Below are 16477 nucleotides of genomic sequence, written 5' to 3' on the forward strand. Positions count from 1 at the left end.
TGCATGTTCATCAGAAATGTAATACAAGCAAAAGTAATTTTTTAGTTTTTTACGAAATCCTTTAAAAAAGTAAAAAGGTCATATTCTTTTTAATAATGTCTTACACTTCTGGTTATAAGTTCTTTGAATCCAGTGTGTCAGCACATGTATAAATACTATATTGGAAAGCACAGATAGTATTTGATTTATTATGTGTTTAGGTATTACTAATCCTATATGCTGTTAATTACTACGTGATATTTGATAAATATACCAGAGATTTTTAAGACTTTTTTTCAATTTCATTTCTAGTCAGAAATATTTGTTGTGTTTTTTTTCATTGTAAAATACATGAGACTTGGCATTTTATATGATACTTCATAAATGTATGATTCTGTCAGCAGCTCCAAGATAACTCAGCACATAATCCATTTATATATGGACACATTGAGACTGTGACAAATTTACTGCTTTGTTATTTTCACTGTAGCAGGCTTTACCATTGGCGTGAAAAATGTGTTTTGAGATAGGATTTATTAATCTAGAAAGAGAAAACCACAAATGAGACTGCTATAAGCAGGTTATATTAGTGACCTGAATACTGAGGCACATTGCTTTCTGTGATAGGATTGTTTTCAAAGTAATAAATAACTAAACAAAACAAAATACAGTATATGTTTGAGGTGCTTGCATTCCTGTAAAAAATTGTACTGTATTTCAAAACTATGAACAGTGATATAGAACAAGTTAAGCTCTAGACTTGACAATCATAAGCAGGGTTTTATTTCAAGACATCTGCATTCATTGCCCTTGTCCACGCAATTCAGAACCATTACTCAGTCACTCAGATACCCAGAAGCCACCTGATAGATTTTTGAAACACCTGTAGATTGTGGCACAATGCGTAATTGAGAGCCATTGCTCTCAGGTATTTTTGATATAGAGTAGTATAAAAAGGAACTGAAATCTGGAGAGTGAAGACCTGAAATGTTTGTATTGTGAATTCTGAAGACCTGGTGGATCAGCTCCTATCTCTTACTACCAATCTACATTTATTTTTTTCTCTTTTACTAGCATAAGACATTGTGCTAGATACTTGGAGATGCAGAGACATTATAGACATTGTGTTTTGTTTTGAGAGTAACAGTTGGGTGAGGAATAGTGAGAATGCAATAGAAAAGTCATAACCTGATTATACAGATAATAGAAGGCCTATTATCCTCAGTGAAATTTTCAAATAAAGAACTATGGTTCCAATGATAGGTTTCTGTAGAATGAGCTGGAGTGAAGAAGTACAAGTCTGTGGCTTGAAACTTGATAATTACTGTGGACTTTAGATGAGTGATGGAGTCGTATATATGGGTTGTTTTCAGCTTGAGAAAAATATACATTGAGACATAGATATTAAATTTTGGAGTGCATTTATGATATCAACAATGAAATAACCAGAAGACTTGTAGAAGTAAATAGGCAAGAAATCAGCAAAGTAGAGAGGATGGTTCAAGTTACAAGATTAGACAAACCCTTCTTGTAAACTTTGTTTTGCAAGTAGAGGTGGTAAAGTAAATACCCTTGATAAACATCTGTGTTTAGAATGCAAGAGGAAGAAGTGAATAAAGAAACAAAGTAATGGAAATTGATAGGACTTCAAGATACCAGAGCAGAAGATCATGATAACACAAAGTAGTAGATCAGAATGCCAAATGCTTCCAACTACTGTCTTGATTCTCTTTACCTGGGGAAACTACCTTTGCCCATATATCTCAGATACAGACAAATGGTCCTTTGAAGTTATAACTACTAACAGTGGGAAACACAGATAAAAGGTAAAATCATAGATAAAGGAAAAAAGCAGACTTCCAAAAGTCTTAAGTATGGGATAGAACCTTCTTACTTTTGATACATAACATTTCCATACATATAATGTATGTGTTTCATCTGCATTTCAGAAGAAAAATCTAGGTTTATTTTTACGTACCCTCAACAAAGAACAGGTTCCTTAGCTGTGTGAACATAGTAACAAACAAAGAAACTCTAGGTGAGCCCAAGGAGAAGCCTTCAGGAGAGATTGGGGATGGGATTTGTTTAGATACTGACATTATTAAATGAAGTGAGACATTTTTCCAAAACAATAAGCCTCTTTTATTTTTTTCTCCATCTCATTACCCAGTTTGCTACCTAAGTTTCTCTGCTACCTTGTAATGGCACTAGGATAAAGTAGGAAATAGCATCTTTGTTGGATAAAAGTTTCAGCTGGAGGAGTCTAGACTGTTTTGGAAAGAAGAAATTAAACATTCTGAAGACCAGAATGAAATGTGTTTTGTGATTGGACTGAGGCTTAGTCTTGGGCCTTTATATAGAGTCTATATATTTGAATTAGAAAATGTGTGTGCACACAATTAATATGTAATTATATTGATACTTTCCATTGGCTTATATATTTTACTTACAAAATGCAAAATTTGTACTTTTCAGCAAAAGCATATATATGAAAATTTACAAATAACATAATACTGATTTTTTTTTTCATATCCAGTATGCTATAGCGATCTTTTCCTGAGTTCTGAGCTGCAAACTAAAGTTGACTAAATGTATAAAGACAACCAACAAAAAAATTGGTGAGATAAGCCATATACAATAAGCATAATTCTCAAGCCAACCAGTTTGATCGCCTTGTTTCAAATGTGTTGTCCCTTTCATTCAGCATTGTTTCTGATTCTATCCTTTTATTTCTGTAAATGGAGACTTCATAGTGATTACTAACATTTAGATTTTTCAAACCTAGTGCTTTAAAGTGCAATTTAAATAATGCTCAATTTGAGCAAAAGAGGGAGGAATTACACTCGTGATTTTACTAGCTTTTTTTATAAATAAAACAAAACAAAGCCAGTTTACTTATTTCTTTTTTTGAAGGGCTGAATGACAGCAGGTGAGACAGGATGTTGGGGAAGAAGGAGGGAAAATCTTCTATCCATACAAATATGGATAAACAAAGCATTCAGCATCACCAGCCATCTCTCACAGGTCCCCGTTATGATCCAAAAAAATCTAAGGCTTGTATTTACTGGTGATTTAAGAAGTATATGCCTACCTAAAACAAAGCACACAGTATTCCAACATTTATAATTTCAAAAATTATTGAATGGATTAGTTGTTTTAAAAAACCAAGGATGTAATTGATTATTCAATCCATTTAGTAGTTTTCACTCATTCCCTCCTTTCAATTTCCACTTTAGTTTCATCCTATACTTTGAAACCACTAGCACAGAAAAGACAGGAAGCAGAGCAATAGGAACAAAACAGGTAGGCAGATTTTTAAAACCTGTATAGTTACTGTGCTCTAGGTATATTTCAGGATTTGCTATAAACTATTCATTTTTTATTTTAATTTTTAATTTAGTTTTTAACAGATTCAGTGTGATTTGTAGATATAATTCTAAGAATATGATAATATTCCCTCACTCCCTCTAGCTCCTCCTCCTACCTTCTCTCTTTCTCCACTTCTTTTTCTTTTTTTTTCAGTTTTTGAGATAGCATTTTAAAATTACATTACAGTGAAAAAGCTTGTGTATACAAAGGTCTGTGTATACAAAGGCTATTGATTTTTTATGTGTTAATTTTATATCCTGACACTTTTAACAAACTATTTTATGAGTTCCAATACTCTCTTAGTGGAGACTTTTTGCTCCCTTATATATAGAATTATGTCATCTGCAAATAGAGCTAGTTTGACTTCCTCCTTTCCAATTTCTGTCCTTTAGCCTTACTTCTCTTGCCTAAAGGCACTAGCTAAAACTTCCAGGACTATATTGAATACCATTGAAGACAGAATGAATCCATGTCTGTTTCTGGATCTTAGTGGGAATACTTCCAGCTTTCCCACATTTAATAATATGCTGGCTGTGGGTTGTCAAAAATTGCCTTGATTGTGTGGAGGAACGTTCCTTCTAGTCCCAGTTTACTTGAGGTTTTCATCATGAAAGGATGTTGTGTTTTATCAAATGCTTTCTCTGCATTATTGAACTAATCAAATGTTTTAATAAGACATACTTAATTTGTTAATATGATGTATCACATTTATTGATTTGTGAATGTTGAACCATCCCTGCATACCTGGGACAAATTCCACCTGGTCCCAGTGAATGATCTTTCTGATGTGTTGTTGGATAGATTAGTTAATATTTTGTTGAAGATTTTTACATCTGTTTTCATCAGGGATATTGTTCTGTTTCTCTGTTGTATCTTTTTCTGGTTTAGGAATTAACATGATCGTGGCCTCATAGAAAGAGTTTGGGTTCCCTCCCTTTCAACTTTTTGAATAGCTTGAAAAGAGTTGAAATTAGTTATTCTTCAAAAGTCTGACTCAAGTACTTTTGCTGTGTAGAATTCAGCAGTGAAGCCATCCAGTGCTAAGCTTTTCTTTGTTGGGAGGGTCTTTATTACTGATTCAGTTTCCATCTTGGTTATTTATCTGTTTAGGTTTTCTATGCCTTCATGACTCTCACTCAATTTTGGTAGATTGTATGTGTCCAGGAATCTGCAGTTCTTCTAGGTTCCCCAATTTGTTGGCATACAAGCCTTTTTAGTAATTCCTGAAAGTAATCTGGCACAGCCCCTACTCATTTCAAAGTGGTGCCAGTTTCTGGGTACGCACAAGAGCTTCTGCAGCTGCTACTGTTGAAATGGCTCCTTCTCCCTGCCCATGGCAGGGTGTTTGCACCTGAGCTGATAGCACTGCTGCTGCTGTCAAGATAACATCTTGTCCCTGCCGGTTGCTGGGCACACACACAAGAGCTGCCTCAGTTCCTTCTTAAATCCAAATTGTCACCCACTTCCTTTCAGCTGGTTGCCTGTTGCCGTTGTGGGAGGGATGGAGAGAGAGAAACGTGCCCCTTTTCTTGCTGGGTTAGTGGGCACTTTATCCCCCTCAGGGCCCCATGCCGAACTCAAAGACAGTATAGTTCACCAGGCTATCTCTGGCTGTCTCACCAGTGGCCTGGGCCAAGGCAGTCTGATTTCACCTTGTCTCCAGAGCTAACGCTTTCTCCAGCTCTTAGCTGCTTGGGTCCTGTGTTGTGTCTGTGCTTGTTGCTGCACATCTGCACCTTCCACACCGATCCACAGCATTCTTTGTCCTTCCTAGAATCTCCACTGCAGTTTTTAACTCCCCCTGAAATTGTACATTGTCCACCTTTTTTTTGTTGTGTGTGTGTGTGTGTGTGTGTGTTTTTTTTTTACTAATTTCCCCTAGCCTAGAGCAGTACACCCTTCCCTATTCCACTGTCTTGAAACCCTCTAGTATAATATTCTTAACCATTGATTAGACAGAGGTATAAAACAAAGTTTTACAAAATACACACAGACATATCTTTTTTTCTTTATTTTTTGTTTGGTTTTTAAATTTCCCACATATGAGGAAGAACATGATGTATTTGTCTTTCTGGGTCTGGCTTATTTCACCTAACATGCTTCCTCCAGTTGAGTCTGTTTTGCTGCTTTCTTTTATATTGCTGAATAATACTCCATTTTGTATATAAACCAGATGTTCTTTATCCATTTGTCTGATAATAGAGACCATGGTTGGTTCCAAATTTTGGCTCCAAATTGTGAACAGTGCTACTACAAACATGATGGTTCAGGTATCTCTTTGATATATAATGTTCAAGTCTTTGGGATATATATATCCAGTAGTGGGAATGATGGATCATATGGCATCTCTGTTTCTAGTTTTTTGAGAAATCTCCACACTGTTTTCCACAGTGGCTGTGCTGATTACATCCCCACTGACAGTCTATAAGTGTTCCCCTTTGTCCACTTCCTTGGCTGCATTTATTAATCTAAGTGTTTTGGATTTTAGCCATCCAGTAAGGATGGGCTGAGGTGATTTCTTATTGTGGTTTTGATGTGCATCTCCCTGAAGGCTAGTGATGTTGAGCATTTTACCCATTTCTTAACTGGAGTGATTGTTTTATTGCTGTTAGTTTTTTAAGTTGCTGATATATTTGGGATCCTCTGTCAGATATGTGGTTTGCAAATATTTTTCCCGTTTTGCTGGCTGTCTCTTCACTCTATTGATCATTTCCTTTGCTGCATAAAAGCTTCTGATTTTGATAAACTGCCTTTTTTTTTTTTTTTAAAGTTATACTTTTGTTGCCTGTGCTTTGGAGGTCTTGCTCAAGAAGTCATTCCCTACACCCATGTCTTGGCGTGTTTCCTCTACATTTTCTTCCAGCAACTTCATAGTCTCAGGTCTTAAATGTAGGTCTTTGGTCCATATTGAGTTGATTTTTGTATATGGTGAGAACTATGTGTCTAATTTCATTCTTCTACATATGTATGTCCATTTTAGCCAGCACCATTTGTGGAAGAGATTATCCTATTCCACTGTATGGTCTAAGCATTTTTGTCAAAACCAGTTAGCTGTGTTTATGTCAATTAGTTTCTAGGTTCTCTATTCTGTTCCATTGATCTGTGTATCATTTCTTATGCCAGTATCAAGTTGTTTTAATTACTAAAGCTTTGAATTATGCTTTGACATCAGGTATTGTGATGGCTCCAGCTTGCTTTTTTTTTATTCAGTATTGCTTTGGCTATTCAGGGTCTTTTGTGATTTTATATAAATTTCAAAATTGTTTTTTCTAAGTCTGTAAAGAATGCTATTGGTATTTTGATAGGTACTGCCTTGAAACTTTAGATTGCTTTTGGTATTATAGACATTTTGATGATGTTGATTCTTCCAATCCATAAGCAAGAAATATCTTTCCATTTTTTGTGTGTCCTAGATGATTTCTTCCATCAATGTTTATTAATTTTCATTGTAGAGATCTTTGACTTCCTTGGTTAAATTTATTTCTAAATATTTGATTTTTTGTGGCTATTTTGAATGGGGATATCTATCTTGATTTCTCTTCCTGTGAGTTCATCAGTAGCATACAAAAAAAGGTACTGTTTTGTGTATGTTTATTTTGTAACCTGCAGCTTTACCAAATTGCTTTATCAATTCTAACAGCTTTTTGGTGGATTGTTTAGGTTTTTCCATGTGCAACATCATGTCAGCTGCAATCATGGATAATTTGACTTCCTCTTTTTCCAGTTTTGATGCCTTTTCTTTCTCCTCCCTCAGTGCTCTTGTTAAAACTTCCAGTACTGTGTTGAATAAGAGTGTAAAAGTGGACAACCTTGTCTTCTTCCAGATCTGAAGGGAAATATTTTCAGTTTTTCCTCATTCAGTATGATATTGGCTGTTGGTTTGTGGTATTTATCATGGAAATGCAGTAGGGTTATTTAATTGCATGATGTTCCATAGCTTTTTAAATATAGTTTTATTTGTTTGTTTATTTAAAAGGCAGAGCTACAGAGAGAGACAGACATCTTCCATCTGCTGATTCACTCTTCAAATGGCTACAACAACCAAGTTAGGACTGTGCTGAATCCAGGAGTGAGGAACTCCATCCAAATTTCTCACATTGGTGGCAGGGATACAAGTACTTAGACCATCTTCCACTGCTTTCCTAGGCCATTTAGCAAGAAGTTGTATTGGAAGTGGAGTAGTCAGGACTTGGTTGCCAGTCTCTGAAGCAGCAATTTAACCCACTGTATCACAATGCCTGCCCCTATTCTTAACAAAAATGAGACTTCCTTCTAAATTGGTTCCTTCCCTTGCTTCTCAAAATACTCTGATAGAAATGCTAAAATCTAAAATAACAACAGAAGATGAGGATAGGAATAACAATTGTTTTTATTCATATAACTTTTATCTTTAAATCAAGATAATGATGGTTTTTAAATTGTATTTTAAGTTTTTAAAATTTTGTGGTTATTTCCTATAAGCTCTGAAAATTTGTTCTGAAAAAAGAAACAAAGCCAGTCTCCACTGTACACTGGGCCAAGAAGTTTTTCTTCCCTGTCTGGACTTGACTTCCGTAAAATGGAAATTTTGCACAAGAGGATCGCTGAGGTCCTTTGTAGCTATGCCAGGTCTATGATTATTTGTCCAGGCATATGAAGAGTGATGAAGAAAATAGGAGAAAGAATGAGATAAAAATGCAAACCAGGAAAGTGAGAAGTAAAAATAGTTTTAGAGGGTTTGAACTTTTGGCACAGTAGGTAAGGTGCAACTTGAAATGACTATATCCCATGTTGGAGTGCCTGTTTTGCGTACCAGCACCACTCCCCAGTTCTAGCTTTGTGCTAATGATACACTGAGAGGCAGCAGATAATGACTCAAGTACTTTTGCTGTGCACTTGGGAGACCTGAATTGCAAATGGCATTCCCAGTTCCTGCCTTCAGCCTGGCCCCAGCCTGGCCGAATGCCAGCTATTGCGAGATTTTAGGGAGTGAACCAGCAGATGGGAGATGTCTCTCTGTATCTATCTTTCCATCAATCTACAATCTATTGATCAATCAATCTGCCTTTGCTCTTCAAATAATATATAATTAATTAGAGGAGTAATTTTAGGTTAGAAGCTGAAAAGTAGGGATAAAAAACAAATAAATTATATGTTATATAAATATTAGTGAAAAATAGAACCACTGAAAATTATGGCTGCAAAGAATAAATTTCTACTGGGAAGAATGGAGAAGAATATCAGGTAGTATGGGCATAGTAAGTGTAGGCATAAGCAATCAGAACACCTGAAACTTCTGTATAATAAAATGTAATAATGATTTTTGAGTCTTGTTTCAAATTCTCTTATTTAAAATATAATCCTAGAGCCAACCCTAAGGCACAGCAGGTTAAAGCCGCAGCCTGCAGCACCAGCATCCCATGTGGGTGCCAGTTCAAGTCCCGACTGCTCCACTTCCAATCCAGCTCCCTACTAATGTACCTAGGAAAGCAGCAGAGGATGGCCCAAGTCCTTGGGCTCCTGCACTCATTTAAGTGACCCGGAAGAAGCTCCTGGTTCTTGGCTTCAGATCTGCTCAGCTCCAGCCATTTGGGTTTGAACTAGCAGATGGAAGACCTCTCTCCCTCTGACTCTGCCTCTCTCTGTAACTCTGTCTTTGAAATGAATAAAATAAATCTTTATTTATTTTTTTAAAGATTTATTTATTTATTTGAAAGTCAGAGTTACGAAGAGAAGCAGATAGAGAGAAGTTTTCCATCCGCTGGTTCACTCCCCAACTGGCCGCAACGGCCGTAGGTGCACTGATCCAAAGCCAGGAATCAGGAGCTTCCTCCAGGTCTCCCACGTGGTTGCAGGGGCCCAAGGATTTGGGCCATCTTCTACTGCTTTCCCAGGCCACAGCAGAGAGCCAGATCAGAAGAGGAGCAGCAGGGACTTGAACTGGCGCCCATATGGGATACCGGCACTGCAGGTGGTGGCCTTACCTGCTACACCACAGCGCTGGCCCCTAAAATAAATCTTTAAAAAGATACATATAATCCTTTTGGGGCCAACTTTGTGGTGTAGCTTGTAAAGCCACTGCCTGTGACACCAGCATTCCATACAGGCACCAGTTCAAGTCCTGGCTGCAGTTCTTCTTCTTTTTTTTTAAAGATTGATTTATTTATTTGAAATGCATAGAGTTACAGACAAGAGATGTAGAGACAGAGAGAGAGCGAGTTCTTCTATCCGCTGGTTCACTCCCCTGATGGCTGCAACGGCGAGAGCTGAGCTGATCCCAAGCCTGCTAATGGCCTGGGAAGCAGTGGAAGATGGCCCAGGTGCTTGGGCTCCAACAGCCAGGTGGGAGACCTGGGTCTCCTGGCTACTGGCTTCAGCCTGACCCAGCCCTGGCCTTTATAAGTCATCTGGGAGTGAACCAGCAGATGGAGGATCATTCTCGTGCTCCCTTTCACTCTCCCTCTCTTTCTGTAAGTATTCCAAATAAATAAATATTTTTAAATAACTAATAAAATATAACCCTTTTATACAGGCCACTGGTTCACAAGCTAGATTTCCACAATTTTCCTAATTTATTTACCTTCCTATTTTGAGTTCCATTTCCCTGCAGTCCATTCTTGTCTGTCATTTTATTGAAGAATCTACAGCAGGAGTGGGGAAATTTTTTTCTGCCAAGGACCGTTTGGATATTTATAACATCATTCACAGACCATACAAATTTATCAACTTAAATATTAGCCTGCTATGGATTTATTGAGTTTCAAGTACCGCCTGCAGTTGCTTTGGCAGAGCCAGACCAAATGATTTTGTAGACCAGACATTTCTTCTACCCAACCTCGCACCTCCACCTCCACCCGCTATCTACAGAGAATTCTCATTGCTTAGCAATGCAAGCCCAGACTCCTACAATGCTCTAAGTTATACCTTGTCATCAAGTCTTAGCTACATTATGCTAGCCATTGTATGAATTTCTCCATTCTCTCAATGCTTCCATTCTTTAAGCTCTTAACTGTGTGAATATTACGCCATGGATATATTGACATAGTATTTATTATATTTTAAAATAAACTATACTGCAAGTATTTGAAAGGGATACTTTGTCTTTTGCTACTCTAGATCTTTTAAAATTAAATGTAAAATTTTACACTAAATAAAATACTGGAGTTTAAAAAGTAGCTGATTAGTTGATATTTTAAACATTGATATGGTTAACTTTTCATTTTTCTATCTTTAGATGGAAATAATGTTCATTTTTCTTTATATCTTTCTTTCATAACTTTCCTAAATATAATAGCTTTCATTTCAACATTTCTTTTTCTTGATCCATTTCCTCGTAGTTTTCCCTTTTTTCATGTCATTACTCATAGTTGTACAAAATTATATGCAAAACATAAATACTTTATTTGCCTATAGTAACACCTTACATAATCTGAGGGTATGTCAGAAAGTTCATGAAAAAAAATTGATTAAAAATTAAGTTTTTTGGGGAGCCAAGTTACACTGCAGTAGGTTAATCTGCCACCTGCCATGCTGACATCCATATGAGCTCTGGTTCAAGTACTGGCTGCTCCACTTCTGATTCAGCTCCCTGTTAATGCACCTGGAAAGCAGCCTAAGATGTCCCAAGTGCTTAGGCCCCTGCTGTCCATGTGGCCAACATGGGTGGAGTTCTTGTGGCCATTTGGGAAGTGAACCAGTGGATAGAAGATGCTGCCTTTCAAATAAATAAATAAATAAAATTCTTTTTAAACATTATTTTGGTGGAAAAATTTTGGAATTCATGCATAATTCTTATAATACTTTTTGAAGACCCTGTCTGTATATATATAGAGTTCAAACTTTTTATACCAAAATAATTTTCATTCTTTTTATTTTAGACTTCTTTTGTTATTAACAGTGTTTGAGGAGCAAATAACATGTTACCCTTTTTTCTTCATAATCTTCGCTTCAGGATTAATACGGCTAGCTTAGTGAAAATTGCAAGTAAATATAATACTGATTATATTGTTTTTATATCATTTATTGAGTTTCTGCTAAATTGAGAGGATAAAAGTATATTTTGTACCCTCACAGTGCTGGTATTCTAATTTAGAAAGGATAACCGAAATAACTGTGCTAATACATGATGCATCAATGATGAAATGCCAGGAATGATCCACTTATAGTACCTGCCATTTGCCTGATATTTTATATAGACACTTTTGATATATTTGTTCACTATTCAGAACTCTGAATTACAATGAGGAAAGTACTCAGCCCTTTTTGTTATTGTTGTTGTTGTTAGATGTCCAGTCTTTTGCGGACTGATTGTTTATAAAATACAAATACCAGTAATAAAAGAATGAGTGCAAAAATTAAACTACCGAAAGTCATGAAAAGTAAGTTTTCTAAATACTCTCAAAATTTCTGTACAGTTTGCAGACCCGCACTGTTTTGGGAACCATGTCCTAATTGTTAGTAATTCAAATGTAGATCTGTTTGGACTCCACTTTGGGACTTCATGCTCAAAAAACAGTGTTGCACAAATATTGAAGCACTAATATAAATGAATTGTTGGCTATAGAAGAGGTAGTCTGTTTAGGAATATCCAGTTGCAAGAGGTTCTGAACTAAGCAACAACTTCCTGTTGGTTTAGAAAACCATGCTAATGGAGAAATTCTGTTTATAAAAGCATGTGTTTTGTATATACATTATATATATGTATATGATATATACATATGATATATACATATATGATATATACATATATATATATGTTCATCTTATCCTTAGCTATGTTCATTAGTTGTTCATCTTCTCACTGTATCTTAAAAGTGTCATTGTTAATCATTGTAACAGTAAATCGATGAGAGAGTAATAGTATCTCTAACTGGAGTAGAAATTCTGTGTGTCTTGGATTTACTTATGTGTAATTGTGCAGAACTATGTCATATCTAATCAGTGAATTATGAAGGAATAATGCATTTTTTGCATTACTATTAGTATAAAGTAGTTAAGGGTACAGGCATGGCCTCAGAATCCCATTACGTCACATCATAACTCTACGATTTATGTTAGTTAACTTCTCTAGTTCTGTTTCCTCATCTGTAAGACAAGGAAAATTATAATAACTAACTTTTTCAAGTTGTCCTGGGAATCTAACGAAAAAACTTAGATAAGGCCTTTAGCAAAGTACCTAACATATATTAAAACACATTAGCTCCTGCTTTTATTCATTTGATGAAAAGACTGTTAATGTGAAAGATAGATTGAGGAGACCAAATAGGAAATTATTGTAACACAGATCCCTTGTAAACTAGGACAAAAGATGAAGTCTTGAGTTAGTATTTCAAATAAATGAGAGTAGGGTGGAATTCAAGAAAAATATGATTCTTTTTCTACCAGAAAATCAGTAAATGCATTAGATTAACTCACATGAAATTGCTGATGTTTTAATATCTTTGACATACACAAAAGGGAATTTTGAAGTGGACCATTCTGAATACTAAATTAGGGGTGGGCATTTGGCCTAGTGGTTAGTTCCACCCCAGAGTCCAGCTTTCTGCTCATGTGTACCCAGGGAGGCAGCAGATAATGGTTCAGGTACCTGGGTCCTTGCCATCCATGTGAGAAACAAATTGAGTTCCCAGCCCTGGCTGTTTTAAGCATTTGAGTTGTGAGCCAGGGAATGAGAGCGCTCTCTTTTTCTCTTGCTTTCTGCTTTCAAATAAATAAAATATATAAAAGTTAAATATGAATTTGTATTCATTGTTGATTGCAGCCTGTAACCTGAGTCTGAAGCATAGCTCTCTCATACAACAATGAATAGTAATGTTTTAATAATGTCCTAGTATACTATATTTAGAGAGGTTGTCAGTGAATACTTGAAAGTTTTAATGGAAACTAACCTAAACCTATCAATCTTAAATATTCACTTTGTATTAAGATAAACTTACTAAAAATATAAAGACATTATATATTATTGCTTCTATATTTAGAAGTCTAACGTGCAATTGGAGTACAAAACCAGAATCAAAAGAAAATATATTTGAAGAATACTTACAGTTTTTCCAAATTAGGTGAAGAAGTGGTTACAGATCCAAGAAAGCTAATGAAACTCAAGGAAGATAAATAAGGAGAAAATCACACCAAAGAACATCAGAGTCAAATCAGTGAATTCCAGTGATGAAAGAAAATCTTGAAAAGCAATCTTATAAAAATAACACATTATACAAAGGATTAACAATGCTTTGAAGGATGGTTGAGGAAAAAAAATATGTTATAATGATATAACATATTTTAAAATACTGGCTGGACAAACGAACAAGAACAAATAAATCCATCAGTGCAGAACTGTATAAACAGCAAGCTGTGCTTCCAGAAAATGAAGATAAAACTAAAACATACCACTAATGGATCTGCAAAGAACAGTTGAAGGAAGCTTTTTCAGTTTGAAGAAAAATGCTACTGAATGGAAATTTGGATATGGAGAGGAATATGAAAAATACACAGTAATGTAGCTAAATTTAAAAAACTATTTTTCATCTCTCTAAATGATGTATGACTATAAAATACAAATAACTAGCTATACTTATATTGGATAAACTGAAAACAGAGAAGGAAAATAGAGGAAACCAAAAACAGATGAGACTAATAAAAAACAAGGAGCAAACTTTAGACCTAAGTACAGCTTTATCAAGACACACTATGAATATAAATAGACTAACACTCCAGTTTAAAAGTAGAGATTTTTAGAATGAATTTAAAAGGCAAATATTTACTGTATGCTGTTTTTACTAGGGCTAATCTCTAAAACCAAAAACAGACATTTTGAAAATGAAAGCATGGAAAAAGACATTCAATACAGATATAAGTGAACAAAATTCCATAAAGTAGACTGTTAAGATGTATTATTAGAGGTAAAATGGGATGAGACATTTCATAATAATAAATGGGTCATTTCATCAAGAATATATTATTGTTACAAATGCCTGTGCCCTAATAAGAATTTCAAGCTACATGAAACAAAAATTGACTGTAATTTTTAAAAAATACAAACTCATAATTGTTGTGAGAGATTTTTAACATCCTCTCTTAGTCATTGATATTATAGTTTTTTAAAATCAGTAAAATGAATAAAGATAGGGCACATCAAATGTAGAGAAACAACGCTTTCATAACATTGCATGGTGGAAATGTTACATGTTAAAACCACTTTGGGTAAAGATTTGGCAGATTTTTGTAAAGATAAACATACTCCTAACCTTTTACCCAGCAGTTCCTTTTTCTGGTATTTATCCAAGAGAAATGAAAACACATGTCCAGAAAAAGACTTGTTGAAGAGGGCTCATAGAAGTTTATTCATAATAACCCAAAGCTGGAAACAACCCAGATATCCATCATCACAGAACTGATAAACAAATTGTGATGTTATTCAGATATATAAAAAGGAACTGTCTACTGGTATAGCCTACAGCATGGAAAACTTGTAGATGTTATGTCAAGCAGTGGAAAAGTGAGAAAAATCTTCACTGTAGGGTTCCCTCCTTTTATAATCAACTGCAGTGGATAAGTTAATTCTAGTGAAAAAAAGCGGAAAATCTTTTTGAGGGTGGGTGTTAAGGGAAATTGACATGGGAAGGTATATAAAGGAACTTTTTAGGGACCTAGAAATGGTATGTATTGATAGGAATATGGTTTACACAGGTAAGGATATAGTCAGAACATCAGAGTACTCACCTAAGATTTATACATCTTAAGTTACAGCTATTTTACTAGAAAAATAAATATTGAACTACTGTTTATAGGTTTTGTTTATCTTGATATGGGTTGATAGTTGTAAATCTGCTTAAGGTAAATAAATTGAAGGATACAGCTTTCTCACTTTTGGGGAAATTAGTTTCAGTGTGGAAAAGGAGAAACTAGATTGAATTTTATTGGATTGGAATTAGAGAAATAGTATTCATATTCACTCTTTTAAAAATATATTTGAGGGTCCAGCACTGTGGCGTAGCAGGTAAAACTGCCACTTGCAGTGCCAGTATCCCCTATGAGCACTATTTCGAGTCCTGGCTGCTCCACTTCCTATACAGCTTTCTGCTATGACCTGGGAAAGCAATGGAAAATGGCCCAAGTCTCTGGGCCCTGCACCTGTGTGGGAGACTCCAAGGAAGCTCCTAGCTTCAGATCGGCACAGATCCGGCTGTTGCAGCCATTTGGGTAGTAAACCAGAGGATGGAAGACCTCTCTCTCTCTCTCTGCCTCTCCTTCTCTATCTGTGTAACTCTGCCTTTCAAATAAATAAATATTTTTAAAAATATATATTTGATGGCATTATAGCTTAGTGGGTAAAACTGCTGCCTACAACACCAGTATCCCATTTGGGCACCAGTTCATGTCCTAGCTACTCTACATCCAATCCAGCTCCCTGCTAATGGCCTGGGAAAAACAAAGAAAGAAGGCCCAAGTGTTTGGGCCCCTGCCACCCAAGTAAGAAACCCAGATGAATTCCCTGACTTCTGGCTTTGGCCTGGCCCAGCCCTGGCCATTGGAGGCACCTGGGTAGTGAACCAGCCATGCGTGATCGATCTCTCTCCCTCCTTACACCCTTCCTCCCTCCCTCTTCCTCATTAAGTCTTTCAAATAAATAAATATTTTTAAAAATATATATATTTGATGAATAGATATATAAGGCAATCCCAACATCTGTATACTGAGAGAACTCAGAAGCAATCACCAGTAGCAAGAAGCTCATAGAAATCACACCCACTAAGTTTTCAGTGTTGTTTTCCTATAAATGAAACCTAGATGCTTGTACAAAACTTGAATCTACAGCTGGCTAGAGAAATCACTAGATGAAGCTAGACATTCTTGTGCCAAAAAACAGAACCATTTATCATAATTGGGACCAGGACCAGTTTAAAAGGACTCCCACTATCCAATTCAGGGACAAAATGAATGATAGTAGTAGGTGATAATCCATTGAGTAAAGTAGGAATCTGTGGAACTGTACAGACACAAGCAATAAAATAAATGAAAGAAAAAAAAATGGAAGACAAAGAAGGCTCTTTATACTAAAAGTCTTATTTATGTGGCCAGTACTGTGGCACAGCGGGTAAAAGTCCTGGCCAGCATCACATATGGGCATCAGTTTTAGTCCTGGCTTCTCTAC

General features: G+C 35.8%; 1 protein-coding gene across 1 annotated transcript in view; it reads left to right on the forward strand.

Moving 5' to 3' along the window:
- VTA1 (vesicle trafficking 1) overlaps nucleotides 1–16477 on the forward strand; it is a 94655-nt gene that overhangs the window by 34793 nt on the left and 43385 nt on the right. The gene's annotated exons all lie outside the window — the stretch shown is intronic.

Source organism: Lepus europaeus, chromosome 3, assembly GCF_033115175.1.
Source record: "Lepus europaeus isolate LE1 chromosome 3, mLepTim1.pri, whole genome shotgun sequence".
NCBI classification, from domain to species: domain Eukaryota; kingdom Metazoa; phylum Chordata; class Mammalia; order Lagomorpha; family Leporidae; genus Lepus; species Lepus europaeus.